The sequence below is a fragment of the Pyrus communis genome, chromosome 3 (assembly GCF_963583255.1).
Source record: "Pyrus communis chromosome 3, drPyrComm1.1, whole genome shotgun sequence".
NCBI classification, from domain to species: Eukaryota; Viridiplantae; Streptophyta; class Magnoliopsida; order Rosales; family Rosaceae; genus Pyrus; species Pyrus communis.
Window position 1 is genome coordinate 8,120,597 of NC_084805.1, and position 15,413 is coordinate 8,136,009.

The window sequence follows — 15,413 nt, forward strand, 5'->3', positions numbered from 1 at the left end:
GAGCAAAGTATTGAATTAGGCACTTAGAATTCCCTTTAGAGCGCGGAAAACAACTTTTAGACTAATAGGGGAAATTCAAACAACTCTTATTTTTCTTTTCTTTTTCATTTTTTTTTCTTTTTTCAAATTTTTTTTTTCTTCTTTTTTTTTTTTTTTTTTTTTTAGCCGTGCCTATGGCACAACAACTCTCATCAATAATCCTTCCCCCACACTTATTTTCTGCAACATATTAATCAAAAAGAAACATTCATTTTCCGTCATGCTTACTATGCTTTAAGAACAAAGGCATGGATGGTCCTATTCTAGGCTAGGTAAGGATAACATGGGTTAACAAAGAACATAGGCTAAACAAGGCTCAAAGGGGTTAAAACTTACAACAAATACGAAATATGGGAAGTAAGGCTATTTGGCTATGGTGGCAACTACACAACTTTATCTTGATATATGTTATGCAATTCAATGTCATGCTTTGAATGAAATGGATATAAGTTCTAGCATTTAGTTCTATCATGATACAATTGCATTCTAAGTAGCAACCAAGCAAGGAATAATGAGATCATGCAACAACTTTAGAAAACAAAGAATCACAGAAAATAACTCTCCAGCGAAGGTAATGGCTCGAGTCTCACAGGGTTGTAGCGTTTGTTTGAGTTCCTTCCTTCAAGCATGTTACAAAAACGAATTTTTCTTTTATGATTGCATGTGAAGTCATACATTATAACCATAACCAAGCATATACCAAGAGTAAATCAAACTTTCATCCATGTTTATAACTCTTTTTAACCGTCATGCAATTACAAACCAAATCCTTATCATTGTGTTGGAAGGTACCCTAAGACACAAACACACAAAAAGCACTTAAAACACTCTTTTTAGGCTTTTCAAAACATTTTTTTCAAATTTTTATGTGATTTTCGGAGTTATAAAACAAAACACACTAAAATACTCTAAAACAATTTAAAAACACCTTAAAACAGCAAGGAACAACATTTGAAGTTATGGGTGATAAAATCCCACGAATTTGCATTAACAACATTAGTTACCCCCCCCCCCCCCCCCCCCACACTTAAATCAAACATTGTCCTCAATGTTCTAAGCATAGATTTACACAAAACATAAGTAAACACACAAAAAGCACTTAAACATACTAAACATGGCAAAATGTAATTAACAAAGAGAAGAGTTTAGGGACGCAAATCTGGTTATGGAGTGTAAATTCCCTCTTCTCCTTGGTGATTGCATTGAGGCTTTTATCTTTGTGATTCCACAGGCTTACTCTTGAACTGGTTTACGCCCATCGTTGATTTTCCTTTGTGCTACATAATCTTGAACTGGGCAGCAGGATTCTTTTGGTCTTCCCCGAAGGTCTGAGCTTACCCCTTTTATCTGTTTCTTTGTTCAATCTTTGCAGGAGTGGTCCCTTCTCTGGAAGTGTATCAACCGTTGAAGATGACTACTCGAGAGCAATGCTAGGTAAGCAATCAGGAATAGATTCCAGGCAGTTGGCTCCAGAACAGAAGACTGACTCCAAGTGCTGGCTGATTGCTTCTTTCACTTTGCCATGCGAGTAAGAACAAGGACAAAGAAAAAGACAGGGAAAGAGCATGATATGAGATACTTTTGCTTTTGACCTTGATGATATGAGATACCTTTACTTTTGAAGAAGCGGTGAATGAATCAGCACACTTCAATCCGTCGTTTCCTCCTGGGTCATCTGTACTCCAAGCATCTGGTATCATCTTTGGGGAAGAAGAAAGAATTGAGTATTTCGAAAGGCTTTGCTGGGAGTGCGCCCTCAGAGGTGAGGGAGAGTTGGGCATTTTCTTCAGGTTTTCCTTGCCATAAAAGATGAAGGTCGACATATATAGAGATAATAACAAGTGGTGGTACCATTCTTTTACCTTTGTCGACAGGCGTTTTGATCCCGCAAATCCGGCTTTTTGAAATATTGGCGCCTCTTCGATCTTTGAAGACGCCTCTTCGATTTCTGAGCAGGCGCCCCTTCGATTTCTGAGCAGGCGCCCCTTCGATTTCTGAATGACGCCCCTTCGCTTTCTGAATGACACGTGGTAGTGCAGATGCGGCTCCTTTTGACAAAGCTGCACGCGTCTTCTGAAAAGCAGAGAAAGTGTCGCCGAACTTTGCGCTTGTCGGCTAAAGATGTGTAGTTGCGATGATGGCCTCCACGTGTTTTCAGCTTTGTCAGAAATCTTTTGACAAAGTTGAACGCGTTTTCTGAAAAGCTGAGGGAGCGTCGCCTAACTTACGCCGGAAAATCCGGCTCTTTGAATCGGTGGACGCGTCGCTTTGGCTTTTTATAGAGCTATCGATCACCGCCAACATACACACTCTGAAGATTTCCCATTCTTGAAAATCGTCTCCGGCCCTTCGAAATTTAACTCCATCCACCCCTTCTCATTGAACACTTTTGAAAAATGACTAACTCATCGAACCTTAGCTTAGATTTGAGTCTCAGCAGCGATCCGGTTGCGCCCCATCAAGGTAATGTATGGCGCCCTTCTTTTTTATCTTCTAATGGTCCTCTTTCAGGTGAAGACTCCATGATGACCGATGCAACAACAGCTACAATAGTAGCTAGGAACCTCCTTACTCCTAAGGACAGTAGGCTGCTTTCAGGACGGTCCGATGAGTTGGCCGTTCAAGAGTCTCTCGCTCTCAGCGTTCAATGTGCAGGCTCTGTGTCCAACATGGGCCAACGCCTGCTTGCTCGGTCCCGCCAAGTGGAATCGTTGATGGCAGAGGTGGAAAGTCTTAAGCAGGAGATCAAACAGCTTAAGTACGAGAATAGAAGTTTGCATGTGCTTGCAAATAACTATTCGTCGGGCATGAAGAGGAAGCTTGATGAACTGCAAGAATCTGAGGGTCGAATTCACAGTGACCGTCAAAGGCTTGCGGCTTATCTCCAGAGGCACCTTTTTCCTGGGTCATCCAGCGTTTGGCCAAGTATTGAGGCCTGGAATGCTCCCGCTCCGATGCCTCCCGCTCCGACGCCTTCTGCTCCGACGCCTCGTAGTGGGGCTTCACGTAAACATCCTTTGTGAAGGCTCATCTTTCTGCTATGTTTATTTTTATTCTTTTTTTTTTTTTTTTTTTTATTTATTTTTATCAAATCAAACGGCATGGAATTGATCTTTGAATGGAGGGTGATACTTGAAATGATCCGGTAATGGTTTAAATTCTAGAGTGGATGCCTGAATCATTAACAACATATTAGTATAAAAGAAAATTGAAATTCGGGAAGGCGGCTTACCTTTGAGCTCCGACATGAACTTAAAAATAAACACCCCTTCGAAAGTTATGACATGTCCCGTGTCATAAAACCCTTTTTCATAGCAACCCAATAGTTTGTCTACAAACATAGCCCTCATATACATTCGTATTAGTAAGCAAAAACACACTTAGTAAGCAAAAACACACTTAACCAAAACTAACACAACTAACACAAAAAAAAACACAAACCTTAAAAAAAAACACAAACCTTCCATCCCACACCCAAACCTAACCAAAGCATTGTCCTCGATGCTTAAAATTGTATGTAATGCAAGTAGGCAAAGAATATGGAATGGTGACAACATAAACACAAAATGAGGAAAGAACACAAACTACACTAGGTTGCCTCCTAGTAAGCGCTTTATTTAATGTCTAGGCAAGACATGGTAGCTTGTTCACGGTGTTGTAAACTCAAGAAAATCTACAACTTGATAAACTTGCTCTTCCTCCACTTTCTCCAAATATGGTTTCAATCGCTGCCCATTGACTTTAAAAGAGGTGCCATTCTTCATGTTCTCTATCTCCACAGCTCCGTGGGGAAATGTTTGCAGCACCTTAAATGGTCCCACCCACCTAGACTTCAATTTACCTGAAAAAAGTCTCAAACGTGAGTCATACAACAGTACTTTCATACCTTGGTGAAACTCCTTCCGTAGGATGGCCTTGTCATGATAGAGCTTAGTCCGTTCCTTGTAGATTTTGGCATTCTCATATGCTTCATTTCTGAGTTCTTCCAACTCATTAAGTTGGAGCTTCCTTGCTATTCCAGCATCCTTGTAATCAAAGTTGAACTTCTTGATGGCCCAATATGCACGGTGTTCAAGCTCCATTGGCAAATGACAAGCTTTCCCAAACACAAGGCGATAAGGGCTCATGCCAATGGGGGTCTTATATGCTGTTCTATATGCCCATAGTGCATCATTCAACCTCAGTGACCAATCCTTCCTTGTAGGGCTTACGGTCTTCATCAAAATGTTCTTGATCTCCCTATTGCTAATCTCCACTTGTCCTGAGGTTTGAGGATGGTACGGGGTTGCCACTTTGTGGTTGATGTTGTACTTCTTCATCAAGGATTCAAAGGGTTTGTTGCAGAAATGGCTGCCACCATCACTAATAATAGCTCTTAGGGTTCCAAACCTACAAAAAATCACATCTTTAAGAAAATTCAAAACAACCTTATGATCATTAGTTATTGTAGCAATGGCTTCAACCCATTTGGATACATAATCTACTGCCACTAATATGTATAAGTAACCAAAAGAGGATGGAAATGGTCCCATGAAATCGATTCCCCAAACATCAAAGAGCTCCACCACCAAAATGTTGTTTAATGGCATCTCATTTCTTCGGCTAATGTTCCCCATTTTCTGGCACCTATCACACTTAGAACAAAAATCAAAAGCATCTTTGAATAAAGTAGGCCAAAAGAAACCAGATTGTAAAACCTTTAGAGATGTCTTTTTGGCACCAAAATGTCCTCCACATGCCAATGTATGGCTGAACGTTAGAATGCTTTGTTGCTCACTCTCTGGGACACACCTCCTAATGATTTGGTCAGGGCAATATTTAAACAAATATGGTTCGTCCCAAACGTAGTGCTTTACCATGGCAAGGAACTTCTTTCTTTCCTGAAAAGAAAGGTCATTTCTAATTATACCACAAACAAGATAATTAACAAAATCAGCATACCATGGTTCTTTTTCTTGAATAACAAGGAGTTGTTCATCAGGAAATGATTCATTTAGAGGCAAAGGTTGTCCAACTCCATGGTTTTCATTGAGCCGTGACAAATGGTCAGCCACAACATTATCACTTCCCTTCTTATCTCGAATTTCCAAGTCAAACTCTTGTAGTAAGAGTATCCATCTAATTAAGCGTGGCTTAGCATCCTTTTTTGTCATCAAGTACCTAAGGGCTGCATGATCAGAAAACACAATAACTTTAGATCCAACAAGATATGACCGAAACTTCTCTAAGGCAAAAACAATAGCAAGCAACTCCTTTTCAGTTGTGGAATAGTTAAGTTGAGCATCATTTAGAGTCCGGCTTGCATAGTAGATCACGTGTGGGAGCTTGTTCACCCTTTGCCCTAAAACTGCACCAATAGCATAGTCAGAGGCATCACACATTAATTCAAAAGGTAAAGACCAATGTGGTGCCATAATAATAGGGGTTGAGGTTAATTCATGTTTCAAAGTATTGAATGCATCCATACAAGCTTTATCAAAATGAAATACAACATCTTTAGCTAACAGATTGCATAATGGACGAGTGATCATTGAAAAGTTCTTAATGAAACGACGATAAAAACCCGCATGTCCCAAAAAACTTCTTACTCCCTTCACGGTTGTGGGAGCTGCCATATTGGTGATGATGTCAATTTTGGCTTTGTCCACCTCCATTCTTTGGCTAGAGATTACATGCCCCAACACAATTCCTTGTTTCACCATAAATTGGCACTTTTCCCAATTGAGAACCAAATTTGTTTCCTGACATCTTTGAAGTACTAAAGAGAGATGGTTAAGACATTCATCAAAAGAGGAACCAAACACTGAAAAGTCATCCATAAATACCTCAATGAATCTTTCTACCATGTCAGAAAAGATTGCCAACATGCATCTTTGGAATGTTGCTGGAGCATTGCAAAGTCCAAAAGGCATTCTCCTATATGCAAATGTGCCAAACGGGCAAGTAAAGGTAGTTTTCTCTTGATCCTCCGGAGCAATTGCAATTTGATTGTAACCTGAGTAACCATCAAGAAAACAATAGTGTGAGTAACCTGCCAATCTCTCAAGCATTTGATCTATGAAAGGCATAGGAAAGTAATCTTTTCTAGTGCTAGAATTCAACTTCCTGTAATCGGTGCAAACACGCCAACTAGCCATGGGCTTTGTGGGCACAAGCTCTTTGTTTTCATTCTTCATCACCGTGATTCCCACCTTCTTAGGTACCACCTGAATAGCACTCACCCATTTGCTATCAGAAATGGGATATATGATCCCCACATCTAACAACTTCAACACTTCATTCCTCACAACTTCCTTCATGTGTGGATTGAGCCTCCTTTGTGGTTCATGGGTTGACTTTGCTCCCTCTTCCAAAAGAATCCTATGCATGCACATGGTAGGGCTTATTCCCTTGATATCTGCAATAGACCAACCAATAACTGATTTAAACTCTTTTAACACCCTAATTAGTTTATCTTCTTCATTTGGGGTGAGGTCAGCAGTTATGATAACTGGAAGAGTTTCAAATTCAGCTAGATATGCATACTTTAGATGTGGTGGAAGTGGTTTAAGTTCAAGTTTTGGTGCCTTAACAGTGGAAGGGGTTAAATGTGACCTCGATGGTTTTAAAGGCTCTAAAAGAGGTAAAATATTCAAAGGATACGGTGCCAATGCTTCCAAGGCAGCTACCTCTTTCATGAGTGTATCTTCTTCATCAAACTCATCTTGAGATTGACTCAAAACAGTTTGTAATGGTTCATTAGATTGTGCCTGCAAGAACTTAGAGAAAACAAGCGAATCAAGCACATCAATGGCATAACAATCAAGAGATGAAGAAGGATGTGAAAGAGACTCAAACACTTTGAATTGAACGGTCTCTCCTAGCACTGTCATAGTGAGGAGTCCATTTTGCACATCAATGATGGTCTTGGCCGTGGCCATAAACGGTCTCCCAAGCAAAATAGGCAACTCTCGGTCATGTATAGGAGCTTCTTCCATGTCCAACACTACAAAATCCGCAGGCAAGATTAGTTTATCAATTTGAACTAGAATATCCTCTACTATACCTCTTGGATATTTCACGGATCTGTCCGCAAGTTGTAATGAGATGGTGATGGCTTTCAATTCCCCCAAACCTAGTTGAAGGTACATGGAATAAGGCATTAAGTTGATGCTAGCACCTAAGTTAAGCATCGCCTTCTCTACCTTCTTGTCCCCTATGGTGATGTTGATAGAAAAACTTCCTGGATCCTTGAGCTTTGGTGGAAGTTTTCTTTGCAACACGGCACTTACATTCTTGGACACCACTACCTTCTCATGTGGTCCATACTTCCTTTTGTAGTTGTTTAACTCTTTGAAGAACTTCCCATAAGCTGGCATGTTCCTAATGACATCAAGCAAAGGTAAGTTAACATTTACCTTACTTAGAATATCAAAAATCTCCTTAAATGACTTATCCTGCTTGCTCTTGGCAAATCTTCCAGGGAATGGTATTGGTGGAGTGTAAGGTTTCTCGGCCTTGTGAAGATTTGGTGCTTCAAACGAGGGAGTAGCATGGCTTGGTTCCTCATTTGGTTTCTCATTTTCTCCTTGAGTAACCCCTGCATTCACATGATCAGATTCATTAGTAACTTCATTGCCAACTCTATTATTGATAACCTTACCACTTTTAAGTGTAGTGATTGCTTTGGCTTGCTCTTGGTTCCTTTGGAGCATCACGGGTTGGCTTGGAAACTTTCCAACCTCTCTTTGGCTCAAGGCATCTGCAATCTGCCCCAATTGTGTCTCCATTTTGGTTAGAGCCGCCGAATGTTGTTGGAGAGTGCTATTGGTGGTTTGTTGGAATTGCAAGGTATTTTGGGCTAACAATTTAACCGTATCCTCAAGAGTAGGTTTTGGTTGGAAGTTTTGGAATTGATTGTTGTTCTTCCACGAAAGATTGGGATGATCTCTCCAACTTGGGTTATATGTATTGGAATACACATCATTCCTTGGCCTTTGATTGTAAGAATTCATGAGGTTCACTTGCTCTTGGACATACTCGGGGTAAGCCTCCCTAGATGGACATTGATGAGTAAGGTGGCTTGGTATGTTGCAAATGGCACACACTTCACTTGCTTTTGGCACCATGTTGAGCACGGATTCAAGCTTCTTTTCTAGGTTAGCTACCTGCAAAGAAAGATCATGATTAGAGCTTGTTTCATATACTCCAACTCTCTTACCCCTTACATCTTTGTGTTGAGCATCAGATCCCAACATCTCATAAATGTTATATGACTCTTGAGCATTCTTTTTCTTCAAAGCTCCACCTGCTGCATTATCAACAGTTGATTGACATGTTTGGGTTAGTCCATCATAGAAAATTTGCATTTGTAAGTGAAGAGGTAACCCATGGTGTGGACATTGCAACAAAAGGCCTTTAAAGCGCTCCCAACACTCATTGAAAGGTTCTCCATCATCTTGTTTGAAGTTGAAGATTTGTCCCCTTAATGTGGCTGTCTTTTGAGTGGAAAAGAACTTTTCCAAAAACTTCTTAGCCACGGCATCCCATGTGGTGAGTGAACCAGGTACTAGAGTCATTAACCAACCCTTGGCCCTATCTTTCAAGGTGTAAGGGAACACTCTCATCCTCAGATTTGCTTCACTTACTCCCTGTAAAGGTAACCCACTCACAACATTGTAAAATTCTTTAATATGAGCTAAAGGATCTTCATTAGGTAAGCCATAAAAAGAAGGAAACATATGGAAATGTGAAGATTTAAGATCATAGTTTCTAGCTTCTGTGGGCAGCAAGATGCATGAAGGTGAATTTGGTATGATTGGTTGAGCAAAATCCTCCAAAGCTCGAAGATCATCTTGGTTGCCCTCCATCTCTTCTTCTCTTTCCCAATTAACGTGCTCAGATCCTTCACTTATTGGACTAGACGGTTTCCCTTCCTCTTCTTCACAGACAATGGAGGAACTTGTTGGCACAAAGCTTTCCAAAGTGTTGCCCTTTAACCGTTCAATTCTTTGGCCTAATTCAGCAAGTCTATTTGACATATACTACCTGAAACAAGATAAAACAAGTTTGAATAAAAATCAGAAATCTACTTAAAATGAAAAGAACAAGGTTTAATATCAAAACAAGCAATTATAAGGGACTGAAATCAGTCCCCGGCAACGGCGCCATTTTGATTGATGTTTTCCTTCTTCATGCTAGAATATGTTTAGTATAATGACACAAGTAAGGGTGTCGAATCCACAGGGACTAATTGGACCTATATAATCACTTGTTTTGCAAGAACTCTTTACTAGAGAAATAAAACTAATCAATGTAGGCAGATTTGTTTTTGTACCTTGAAAGCATTAGGAAATGAAGTAAACACAAAATGAATGAATCAACAGCTAATAAAATGAGATAGTACCAATGGAGATGAAGCTAGGGATTCGATTTTACCATTGCTAACCCAAGGCCATGCTTGTTGAATCAGATTATACTCATCCATCTACCTATTTCTTGAGTTTGTTTCACTTAGATATGATCAACCATATGATGTGTGGATTTGATCAAATGTCTCTAATCATGAGCCTAATTGTGATGTACAACTTTGGTTCCTAATCAAGAATATGTAGTGCACAAGAAACTTTCACAAAACCAAAGGGAACACTCGGCAGGATGTTTGCAAAACATTCCCTTCATTCATTCACATATCCACCAAGATTATGCATGATGTGTGCTTTAATCTTGGCTAAACAACCTGTGGTTAATTCAAATGATGATCAAGCATTAAAATCAACACACTAAGTCACAATTAAATCGGAGAATGAAACAAGAAATAGATAGATTAAATGAGAATTCTGAATTAACTACATGGCAATCTTGCAAGGCTACATCGAATCCCTAGAGAGAGATTAGTTACACTTCATGTTTACAAAAGGTTTGACATAAAAATATATAACATGAGTGAACATAGGATTAAGAAGAAAGAACCCTTGAAGCAAAACTGATGTCGAAATCCCTTAAGAGTTGCCTTCGGTGTTGGTGCTCCAAGTGTGTTGTAAATGAAGGTGGAGCGGCTAAGGTTGAATGGTTTCTGCGAATGGGAGAGTGTATGGAATGGAATGAAGCCGAGAAGAGATTGTGTAGAAATGGAAGGGGATTTGCGGCAAAGGGGAAGATTGGATGTGTTTGTGGTGTCTTGTGTATGAAAATGAGATGTTATTTTTGTGTATGAATGCATGGGTTTTTATAGGGGGAATGGGAGAATATGTGGGTGATTGTTTAAGAGTGAATGTGGTTGTTATGATTGAGAGTGCATGTGGATGAAATAATGATGGAAAAAGAGCTAGGTTGTTGGTGGAAAGGCAAGGGAAGTGCACGGCATTGAGTTGTTGTTGGTGTGTGAATGCATGTGTTGAATGATTAAAGTGCATGTGGGTGAATATGTGGCTGAAATGATGAAGTAGGAAGGTGGAAATGCATGTGTTGAATTGGTGGTGCAATGATGAAAGAGTAAGTGCATGTGTGTGTGAATGGTGGTGCAATGATGAAAGAGTAAGTGCATGTGTGTGTGAATGGTGGTAGCTAGGGTGAATTATGATGAATGCATGTGGAATAAAGATGGAGAAGGTGGTGTAATGATGAAGTGGAATGGCTGAAAATGAAAGGGGGAGTGCAAGGCACGGCAATGGGTGTTTCTTGATGGTTTTGGGGTTGTGATGCATGTGAATGCATGTGGCTAAGGGTTGTTGATTGGGCTAGAGGTTTTGCATGGCTCAAAGGATTGTTTGATTGGGCTAGGCCCTTTGTTTTATGTCCAAAGTGCATACAAGGCTTTCAAATTCGTCCAACACTTTGGCTCCAAGCATATGTTATCCATTCCAAGCCCAATTTTGCTCCAAAATGCTCCAAAATGCATCTTTTTGCTTCCTTAGCCATATGAACCTAAAAACACACGAAAATGGCTTAAACTACTAAAACAACTATGAATTAACAACATAGATGCACGAAAACAAGCTAAGTAAGTCGCCTAAATATGCTCCTATCACTTACTTCGGTCAAAATTATCTCAGCCTGCCTCATCTTCTTATTAAGTTGCAGTTGCTGGATGTGCTTTACGCCGGCAGCAAAGGTCGTAAGCTGAGCCTTATTCACCTAAAAGTCCCTTTCAAGCTCTCAAGCATCAACTGACCTTTGTTGTTGAAGCTCAGCAATTTGACGCTGAAGCTTTGAAATCCGGCGATCAAATTCGGTCAGCTGCGCCTTCTTTGCTTTTATCACCTCCACCTCTGCCCGGCTAGCCTCATACGCAATCTTGGCCGCCTTCAGGTCGTCTTCGGCACGTAAAGCTTGTTCAAAAATGGTGAAGTGTTGTCGAGTTCGTTCCAGAAGGTTAGTCAGATAAGCGATATTCTCTGTGCTCAGAAAACCGCCATTTGCAAGGTCATTCAAGCACTCCCCAACGGAGTCAAGACCCTTGCATTGGAGAACCTGAGAGGCAGAGAGGGACAAAAACTCCTATAGCCTAACAAAAGCTTGGGCCTCGGCCACGGCCTCCACTGGTTCGGCAGGGGTAGCAGAAGAACCGACCGCGCTAGTAGTGTTCTGAAGAAGAGCATCGAGCTCGACCTCCCACGAAGGTTGTACGAAGAGGAAAAGTTGTAAGCGAAAGAAAAGTTAGATGGAATGCATAACAGAGGGAATGTGTTTCTAGACCTGCTAGGAGGAGACTTCGACCATGTCATCTGGTTCATTGCTCGAACTTAGAGAACTTAATGGTCGAGCCCAGTGCCTAAGACCGATTCTCAATTCACGCGGCCGATAGAGGTTATCTACATTTGATGGCCACTAAGGTGCAGGAAATATAGACAACACCCTTCGGCGCATAAAATTATCGGTGAAATGAATGTTCGGGCACCTGACATTTAATATTTTCCTGAGTTCAGATGCGTCATAATAAAAATAATAAAGAAGGGAGAGTGAACCTTACAAAGGCCGAGGTAACTTCTTGCGGAGAAATGTTGAGGTCTTTATTTTGTGGATGAAGCGGTGTTTCGGCCATCGCCTCAGGCTCAACCAGGGGCCTCTTCCCACGGTCAGCCATGGGATGATCCAGTTGGACGGCCACCTCAACCACAGGAGGAAGGTTGACGGAATAAAGGTTGGTTAGTCGAGCACGACGCTCCAGCGGAATTTCTTCGCTCTCGTCGCTCTCATCATCCTGAAATAAATAAATAAATGTTACGACTTGAAAAGTAGATAAACGAAGATCATTAGCAATGGAATCATACCTCTTCCAGAATAATCATCGGTCGCTGGATAGGGAATGCCTCGATGGGCGCAGTCGTCTCCTCCAAGACAGGCATAATAACCGGCTTCGAAGCCACAACTGGAGCAAAAACCGGTTCGGCCATAATCCCAGTCGTCGGTGCAGTCGGGGGCAGTTGGTCCGCCGAGGCCTGGACAACCGGGACGGGAGAAGAGACGACAGGAGCGGTCCCTCCCGTGGTCTGGCTAGAGATAACGTGAATCTCCTGGTCCCTCTTTTTGGCCAATTTCTTGACGCGTTTCAGAGGGCGGGGAGCGTCTTCTCCCGTCTTGGCACCCTGATGGGGTCGCTTGGTCTGCAGGGTTCGCCCGGTAGTTTTGATCTTCTTCAAGGAAGGGACCGATTTTTTCTTGGCCACCGCCGCGACGACCACGTCTGCTTTCTTCGACGACCGACCATCTAAGAAAACAAGATCACATTAGAAAATGGGTAGTAACAATTGAAGAAAGAAATAGAAGAAAGGGTAGTCGTCTACCTCGGGTCAACTCTTTGGATTAAGAGGCAGAAATTCTCCTCGGCCGATCACCAAAAAGTTTGTCAGTGATGTTTTCGACCGCAGCCCCAAAGAAGGCTCCAGTGTATTCTTCCCACCAATCACCGAAGGTGTCTGTGCCGAGAGATTCGGGAAGAGCTGGTCAGAGGCAAAAGGTAATGCACCGATCCTAAAACTCCTTCTCGGAATCTCTGCACTCCCTCTCCGATGAGCCGGAAATGCGCTCTCAGTTGAGGAGGGAACGGGAAGTGAGTAGAGGGACCGAACAACCTTGAAGGTATCCAAGTTGACGGGCCGTGAAGTGGGGGTGGTAGACTTCCTAGCTCGCTCGGCGAGGATCACAGCCAAGGGGAAGGTCGTGTGCCAACATGATCGACCCCCAATTCTGGCAGAGAGTAATATCTGCACTATCATCCCAGGCTGATGATGGAAGCCTGATGGAGCGAGGGTGCTCTCAATGACGACATACTAGAAATTCATCGTCGGATAGGACTTCTAGGTCGAAGAGGTATTTGAAGACTTCTTCGGCCTGGTAAGGAAACGGCGGCCGAGATGCCAGCTGAAGGTCGAGCGAAGTAGTGTGTTGAAAAGCAGAGACATCCGGCCGAATGGTGGTAAAATAGACTTGTAGCCAGAGTTGGAAGACCCAGAGGGGACCATTCTGGTTTGGGTCGATTTTTCCAATGGTCGCTTCGGCCAGGCAGCGGAAAAGATTGGCGAGAACGGCCGAGCTAAGTGCCAGGATGTGACCACTAGCCAGGGCCTCGACCACCGGCATGTTCTCGACCAAACATTTGTTCGACCGGGTACAACAAATGAATTTGTTGAACCAGTAGAATAGGAAGGCTTCATGTTCTCCCTTCCTAAGACTCTCCTCGCCTTGGCCAGCGAAGTGGAGGATGAGGGTGTTATAGTTGAAGAAGTTCTTGTGTAACTTCTGAACTTCTTCTTTCGAGGGCTCTCGGCCATCTCGATTCAGTGTTTCGACAGCTCGATCTTCGAAGAGCGCCTTAAGGTCGAGATTCGACGGGTTCCTAAAAAGATCCGCATCTATCGGGATCCCAGATTGAGGGGTCCCGAGAATAGCCGAGATGTCAAGGATAGTGGGGCCGAGAGGGCCAAAAGGAAAGACCATGGTGTTGATGGCCGAGCACCAGAAACTCAATGCTACCATGAGGAACTCTTTATCCATGGTTAGCTCCATGGTCGAAAGCTTGATGACGTCATAGATACCAAGGGCCTTCCACTCTTGGCCGAAGAAGTTTTCCATTCGGACGACCCAAGCCACCCAGTTGGCGTTGGTTGTGGGCCAAGCTCCTTGGGGCCTCGATAGGTCCCATTTTGACCAGTCGAACCCTTGCAGCAAGGGTGTCAGGCAGTGAGCCTTGAAGAAAGTAGTGATTGACGAATGAACAGCATCCTTAAAGAGCGGCCCCAGGATTTGGTGGGTGGTGCTCAGGTCACCCTCGAAACGTAGAGTTTTGATGGCGTTCCGATCAATGAAGCTCTTGCATTTGCTGCATTCATCGCTGAGCTTGGAAATAAAGGTGCTGGAACTCATTTTAGAATTTGGAAGAATGCTTGGGAGGATTCCTGGGGTAGGAGTTTGTTCTTTGTTTTGAGCAAGCAAGAATGGCGAAAGGAAGTTTCAAAATTTCTGAAGGCGTGGGATGCGAATGAAAGAAATTTGGGTATTTATAGGCACTTCAGAAGGAAGATGAAACATTTGGTATTCGGAAGCTCTAGATTTTTGAATTTGGGGGAAAATTAACTGGGAAATGGCCAATCATTTCGAATATCTTAGGAATCTTCAAGGTTAGGATCAAGGTTTTCGGGGATTTGGGACGCACGATTAAGTGCGGCGGCGGTTTTAATGCATTAATGAGGAAGAGACGTTTCGACGGGCGCACGTTTTCGAGGGCCATGATTGAAAGTTGTTAGGAGAATTGACACGTGGCAGTACGTTAGGAGTAACAAAGATCGTGCAATCATATTCCATAAATGCGCATGGTAGTGGTTATCGAGAACAGTTAAGTCTAAAGGCAAAAGATGCTTTCGCTTCTTCAAGGTCGAGATCCGACCAAAGGTTGGCAGTCGACGACCTCAGAAGCGAGGAGGCAATGTTTGGGCCCAAAATAATATTGTTGGGCCAAGTGTAGGTTTGTGCTCAGCCCAAAGCCGTGTCAGAAGCACTATGGGCTGTCTGGTGATTCCGGGCCATTCAGCAGGGATGGTCAAGTCCTATCACAAGAAGGAGTAGTTCAGATAAGAAAATGGGTCGAGGAAGTCCTAGTGCAATTAGGATTCTCGACCAACAACGAATAAAGCCCTAATAAGGGGTGAGTTCAAAGTCCTAGTGAGAGTAGGATTGTTCGAAGCAAAGTTGGAACAAAACAAGGAATCCCAGTCTGGATATGAATTTAATTTAATCTAAAGGAGTTGGTGCTATAAATACAAGACATCATACAACGAAAGCGAGGACCCCCAATTCAACACACAACTGCCCTATGCAAAACCTCTCAAACATCTTGAGATTTTTTTTTTTCTTTTTCTCGCCGACACATCTTCAGTTTGGATAAACAGCGTTGTGAA

The 15,413-nt window shown here is 42.4% G+C and overlaps 1 non-coding gene across 1 annotated transcript; it reads left to right on the forward strand.

Annotated features, from left to right (window-relative positions):
• Positions 1-8,403: 8,403 nt before the first annotated feature.
• Positions 8,404-8,514, forward strand: LOC137730375 (small nucleolar RNA R71). Its single transcript, XR_011068136.1, has one exon. It is a non-coding gene; the product is annotated as a small nucleolar RNA R71 (small nucleolar RNA).
• The last annotated feature ends 6,899 nt before the right edge of the window (positions 8,515-15,413 follow it).